Source organism: Maniola hyperantus, chromosome 4 (genome assembly GCF_902806685.2).
Source record: "Maniola hyperantus chromosome 4, iAphHyp1.2, whole genome shotgun sequence".
Classification (NCBI taxonomy): Eukaryota; Metazoa; Arthropoda; class Insecta; order Lepidoptera; family Nymphalidae; genus Maniola; species Maniola hyperantus.
Genome location: NC_048539.1, coordinates 11,692,143 through 11,698,176, shown reverse-complemented (window position 1 = coordinate 11,698,176; position 6,034 = coordinate 11,692,143). Strand labels below are relative to the sequence as shown.

Sequence of the window (6,034 nt, the reverse complement as noted above, 5' to 3'; positions counted from 1 at the left end):
TGACACAAAAAGTCAAGCAAAAAGAACGAATTTCGTACATTTTCGTAGACCTTTTGGGCAAAGCTCTGCAACGCATTTCCCGCGTTGCTGTTGCGTCTGAGCCATAGAGTAAAGCAGAGTAGCCGTACCATAGAGATAGCCGTACCCCTTGGATTAATCATTCATCTAAGCCTTGGATGAATGTATACATCAATGTTATTGGTCTGTGGTATACATCTCTATGCCGTACCTAGGTAGGTACCCAGTCGGTCTTGTCGCCATCCTTAGATGAATGATTACCTGGATGGATACTAAGCTCCAAATGCGTGTCAATTCATTTATGTGTGCGTGCGTCATCTTGTCACTGTGTGCACCCATATACGGTTGGGACGACGAATTTTTTAAGGATAGCGATATTACAGCTAAATTAATTCTCTATGTTCAGATGACGGAACACTTTCATTAAAAAACAGTAGTAATCTCTTCGAATATTTTTTTATTTATAAATGCGAAAGTGTGTTTGTCCTTCCTTCACGCCCTAACTAAACAACCAATCGAATTGATTTTTGGATATATTTGAAAGGACGGAGAAGTAACAAAGGAAAGGTACTAATCCTCGCGGACGAAGTCGCGGGCATCAGCTAGTACTTAGTATAAAAGGAAACACATTTTAATTAATTCAAATCAATTTATTGAGTAAAAAGAAGATAGGCAAACAGTTTGTTGGTTCTACTTCCCACCGCTTCAAATGTAGGTAGATAAGAAATGTGACTTGTTTTAGGATCGTCTTTATACGTGAAACAAATCAGATCTAAGTTGAGATCAGCTGGCATATTATAGCTGCTCGATACTCTCTAGGATAGGATTTCCACACGCCACGGTCTTGCGCCAACACCATCCGACTCCCTGCGACTCTCTTTACAATCTGTTAATAAAAACAAGTAATGAAATTAAAAAGCTATAAGACTCACGATGAACTACAGTGGCCCTGGTAAGTTTTATTTTCCTTATTACTGACCAAAAATAGATGTATTTGACGATTCAAAAGTAAGAACTTTTAAAAGTTTATAATTGAATAAAAAATTATCCTCAATAACAGTCTTTACCAACTACTTACCTACTCCTGCAACATGACATTGAGGAGTTGGATTAGTGATTAGTTGTTACAAAGTTTATACCTACCTGGCAGCCAGCCTGGGTAGCCTAGTATCTATTCACAATCAGCAGACCCAAGGCTTCTAAGGTAGATAAAGTTCGACTCGTTTTGGTTTCACTATTAGCCAGCTCTTGACCAAGGGCGGATCCAGGTTTGGTGCCAGGGGGGGTCACATAGTCGTGGTCAAGTCACAACATCTCGACCTCTTGCGACAGGTCAACTTGGTAATCGGGGTATGACGAGCGGGGGTTGGGGGGGGGGGGGGGGGGGGGACGCCCCGCACACCCGCACGCAGGGCCGTCTTTAACCTATTGGAGGCCCTGGGCACATTAGAATAACGGGGCCCCTATGATCTTGACAGAGTAGGTACTATTTTCTTGGAATAAGCAAAGAAAGCAGATAAGTCACGTTCTAGACGTATTATAAATGCGAATGTTTCTATCTATCTGTTACCTTTTCAAAGTCCATATTCTAAATCAAAATTTGGTACTATTCAGAGATAGTTTACACTCGGAAACGGCTTTTTATCCCGGAAAATTAAAGGGTTCTCACGGAACTTTTAAAAAACTAAATCTATGTGGACGAAGTTGCGGGCATCAACCAATATAAAGTAAAAGCGCGAGCGAAGCGAGCGCGAAATTTTTAATATATTTACGAAAAAATCATAAGGTAGCTACTAATATTATAAATGCGAAAGTGTGTCTACTTATCTGTTACCATTTGACGGTCTATCTTTTTGATCAGGTACTACACAGAGAAATCTTTCATCCCGGAAACCTGCATACACTTTTTATGCCGAAAATCAAAGAGTTCTTACGGTTTTTTGAAAACCTAAATCAATGCGGACAAGGTTGCGGGCGAGCAACAACTAATACAGAGCAAAAGCGCGAGCGAAGCGAGCGCGAAATTTTCTGTCTGTCTATCATCTTGTTAGGTACTTTTTCACGGCCAAATGTAGGTAGGTAGGTACTACTCAGTGATAGCTTGCATCTTGGGATTTTTAATCCTAGTGAACAGAACGTGCGAGCGAAGCGAGCGCAAAATTTATGACATTATTTACAAAAAAAGAAAAGATAAATGTCAGAAATATTGTATTACGATATAGATAAATGCCAGAAATTTTGTACTAAAACTATAAAGTCATCTGTTGTATAAAGAATAGTTCTATTATCTTTAGGGGTCCCCAGATGCAACGAGCGCTTGGATAATAAAAACTTTACTATAAATAATAAACGTAAAGGACCAATCCGACCAAAACATTAAAGGTACATATTATTTTTTACTTTTAGAGGTTTTTACTGTCGGGAATTTTTTAAAAAGTGTGAAGAAGAATGAAATATTCTATCATTTGCGTTATCAGTAAAGACAATAAAGATCGGATATAAGTCAGTCTTGACTATTTAACAATCTCTACGGTCCTTTGTTTGAGCTGGCTTTTTTGACCGTTGATTTTATCGAAATAAATATGTTTTTGGGTATTAAAATATCGGTTGGTCTGTTATAGTTTGGTGATCTGGCAGGGACTACTGGGCCCCAATCGATCGTGGGCCCTGGGCAAGTGCCGTGTGATGTTCTTCAATCATTGAAGAACGTCACACGAAATGTGACATCTCGATGAAAGGTAGCGGTGGCGCGGTAAAATTCAAATTTTGGATGCGTTTGTTCGCAAGAACATAATGTTTTTTCCATCATACAAAATATTATATTAAATTGATTAAGTATTGAAGGAACTTACATAAAATCTAGGTATATAAAAATATAAAAAACATTATGTTTAACAATTTTAATTAGTGGTCCACCCAGGTCCGGGACGCAGCCCGGGGGGTCATGACCCCCATGACCCCCCCCCCCCCCCCCCTGGATCCGCCCTTGCTCTTGACGTGGTTTTAGTTTCTTTATAACCTGAAATAAAATTTTAATTGTCATGCTTTTAAACATACAAAAATCCTTATGATCGTCATAGGGATTTTTGCATTTTTTACAAAAATTAAAAAAAAAACTAAAACATAAGAAATAACTTACTTCCTCAAAACTGCAAATCAATAGTTGGTCTCTTTTTGTTTAACTATGGTCAAGGACATTTTGGAAATCTACAAAAGTATGCAAATATTATTAAAACGATAAATTTGATTTTATCGATAAAGTATGTACACACATCACTACAAATGAGGCCTAAAATAATGCATTAAATAAATATTAAATTACGCTATGAAACGTGATTTTGTTACTTTGTCACGAGATGATCACTTATAATATGCAAATCTTTAATTTTCAGCAATTTTCGGAGTAAAAATCGCGGTTGGAAGCGATGAAATAATTATTAAACACTTACACATGAAAATACAATTCTGGAGCTTTTACGCCCCCTTCCGTAGATCTGGAGGTAAAAACACACCGTCACACATTTTGTTTTCGCTTTTAAGCTTACTTTTGAGCCAGACTTATGTGCTTTTTAAATATTTTTAATAAATATTGCATCAAACCCCAGTGTTTTGTCTGCTTAAGGGGGCATTTGTCAACTTCAGGCCCTGTCAACTGAGGGCCATAAAAGATGCATCAGTCCATTTCTTTCGCACTTTCTATTCCTCTTTCGAAATCCACAGGACTATCTCGCTCCACTCACACAGTATTAAAGGCACATGTACATACAGCACACTATGATATTTTTTGCTCAAATCTTATTGGTCGGTGATTAGATCCAATCGGCTTTCATTACATAGAATTTCGAAATAAAAACATGTCGGTTTTGAGAGATTTTATAACCTAACCTAAAAAACTCAATTTTTCTCCTTAATCCATTGCGAGAGTTTAAACCTTGAAGTGTGCTGCAGTTATAACAGGATATTCGTTTTATATTTCTATTTTCAGTTTTTTATGTTTTTGTTTTAATTGAGAGATATAGTGGATGTGCTCTTTAAACTTGCCTGCCTAATTTAGGCTTAGTAATAATTGTTAGTGTTTCTAAATACCTAGTATCCTTTTTATCTGATATGAGGCAGTGTAGTGTACCTAAGTGTAAAAGCACCCTACATTTACACGCCGTACTTTTTACCGACACAACTAGATGGAAAGCATGGTTGATTAACTGTACGTATTTGCGTAAGTACTCCCTTAGGCAATTAAAAAATGTCAGGATTTGCGAATCCCATTTCTTACCTCGGTATATCGTAAATAATAGATTGACAAAAGATTCAATTCCCACACTGAATTTGCATATTACACAGTCTTCTAAAAACCCTGGTATAGTACATTTTAAAATTGACAAATTTCTAGAGATATCCCCTTTACAGACTGGTAAACCCCTCGATGTTAACATAGTCGATATCCCATCGACTTCACAAACAGACAAACAAAGTAGGAATGAGCAAGCTTCTGTTAATTCAAGTCCTATAGATTTAGTAAATCCCTTGCCAAATATCCCGATTCCTGACAAACAGAAGTCACCAGATTTAATTCAGCACTCTATTTTAGAGCCAACAACTTCTATTACTCATTACTCTCAACCACTGAATCATAAATATATCATATATATGATGTCCCACATTTACTCAAATGTTTCCACAATAATTTTCAGAAGAAGGACTTGCTCATCGGGAGTCAGCGTGCTCAGTGGGACTACATCGAGAAGCTGTTTGCTGTTGATGGTGTGGCAGGTGTTGGATGGTCTACCAAATTAACAGACAAGCATGTGAAACCAAATTGATATGACAAGTTGAAGGCAAGTAACTGAACATTTGTTTTGTAACAATAGCTTTGTGATAATGTCCTTGCCATGGAAAAAATCCAATAAAACTATGGTGCGCAGACCTTAGTTATTGGTACTAAAACTTCTTGTTTTCGTGGTGTCTATGTTATCACGTTTTTGAAAGCACTGTCTCTGAAACTATGGGTTGTAGACCTTGTTGTTGGTCAATTTTAAGTTTCAGCGTACAAAAATCTCATCACGTGATCACATAGACACCATAAAAACAAGAAGTACCAATAACCAGGGTCGGCGCCCAATAGTGACGAAGATAATTATGAGCATACTAGGTGATGCCAGCGACTGCGTGGATTTTCATTTTTCAAAATCCCGCGGGAACTCTTTGATTTTCCGGGATAAAAAGCAGCCTATATGTTAATTCAGGGTATAATCTATCTCCATTCCAAATTTCATCCAAATCCGTTCAGCTGTTTTTGTGTGATTGAGTAACAAACATCCAAACATCCACACTTTCACATCCATACTAATATTATAAATGTGAAAGTGTGTCTGTCTGTCTGTCTGCTAGCTTTTCACGGCTCAACCGTTCAACCGATTTGACGAAATTTGGTACAGAGATAGCTCGCATCCCGGGGAAGGACATAGGCTACTTTTTATCCCGGAAAATTGAAGAGTTTCCACAGGATTCTTAAACACCTAAATCCACGCGTACGAAGTCGCGGGCATCGGCTAGTTTATAATATTAACATTAGGATTAGGATAATTAGGTTTAGGATAGTATAATTATGAGCATAAAAGATAATTTTTTGAATAAAAATTTGAATCCTAATGAATTTCCAAACTACTCATTTAAATTCTTTAATTATATTTTAAACCCAATGTCTACTTTAAATCTAAATTGCATTATCAAATTTAGTTTATTAACATAATTATCTATAAAAAAATAACCATGCATTACAGGTGAAACTTGCTGCGCAAGTCTTCAGCAGAGATGTGGCCCACAGCTTAAGAATACAGATGAACACTTATCGTCAATTACAACTGGAACATGGTTATTGTCTATTCTAAATAAAGTTTTTATATTTTGATAAATTTGATTGATTTTTTTTTGAAAAACTAAATTTCTAAATAAATTATTAGTAGGATTACCGATAAATACTGAAAATCGGTAATTAATAGCAAAACCGTTAAAATCT

The 6,034-nt window shown here is 36.7% G+C and overlaps 2 long non-coding RNA genes across 2 annotated transcripts; one reads left to right on the top strand and one right to left on the bottom strand.

Moving 5' to 3' along the window:
• Positions 1-565: 565 nt before the first annotated feature.
• Positions 566-3,663, bottom strand: LOC138402223 (uncharacterized). Its single transcript, XR_011236633.1, has 4 exons — positions 3,468-3,663; positions 3,158-3,225; positions 1,162-3,037; positions 566-904 (listed from the first exon to the last, which is right to left on the bottom strand). It is a non-coding gene; the product is annotated as an uncharacterized lncRNA (long non-coding RNA).
• Positions 3,661-5,930, top strand: LOC138402222 (uncharacterized). The gene is made up of 2 exons (XR_011236631.1): positions 3,661-4,853; positions 5,799-5,930. It is a non-coding gene; the product is annotated as an uncharacterized lncRNA (long non-coding RNA).
• The last annotated feature ends 104 nt before the right edge of the window (positions 5,931-6,034 follow it).